The sequence below is a fragment of the Mus pahari genome, chromosome 1, assembly GCF_900095145.1.
Source record: "Mus pahari chromosome 1, PAHARI_EIJ_v1.1, whole genome shotgun sequence".
NCBI classification, from domain to species: Eukaryota; Metazoa; Chordata; class Mammalia; order Rodentia; family Muridae; genus Mus; species Mus pahari.
The window spans coordinates 36,071,727-36,072,332 of NC_034590.1; positions in this window are offsets into that span (position 1 = coordinate 36,071,727).

The following is a 606-nucleotide window of genomic DNA, read 5'->3' on the forward strand; positions in this document are numbered from 1 at the left end:
TCAGAAAGCAAAGGGACAGACATGAGATGTGCAGGGTCTCAGTGTTACCTCTACAGGCATACTTTCACATGACCTGACCCCTCCGACTAGGCCCTTCCTCCTAAAGGTTCCACCCCCTCTGAAGAGTCCATGGACTAGTGAGCAGTCCTTTAAGACCCAAGGTCACTTGTGAAAAAAATGTAAGATAAAATCCATGTAGGACATGTCTCTGGAACTCTGACACCCCAGCACCTCACACTCATACCTGTCCTGCCCTAGCCTGGGCTCAAGACTCCTCTGGGAAATCTGTAACACTTTTGGAATAAATCCTAGCAGTTTGTCCCATGCTGTGTGTGGGAATGCAGGTGGAGCCTGGATATCACACATGACACCCTCTGGAAAGTATGTTAGGAGGAGCCCTCTCATAGTGGCCCCTACACTACATATAGTGTAGTGGCCAGTTAAGAGAACTGGTCTCAGCCAGGCGTGGTGGCGCATGCCTTTAATCCCAGCACTCGGGAGGCAGAAGCAGGCGGATTTCTGAGTTCGAGGCCAGCCTGGTCTACAGAGTGAGTTCCAGGACAGCCAGGGCTACACAGAGAAACCCTGTCTCGAAAAACCAAAAAA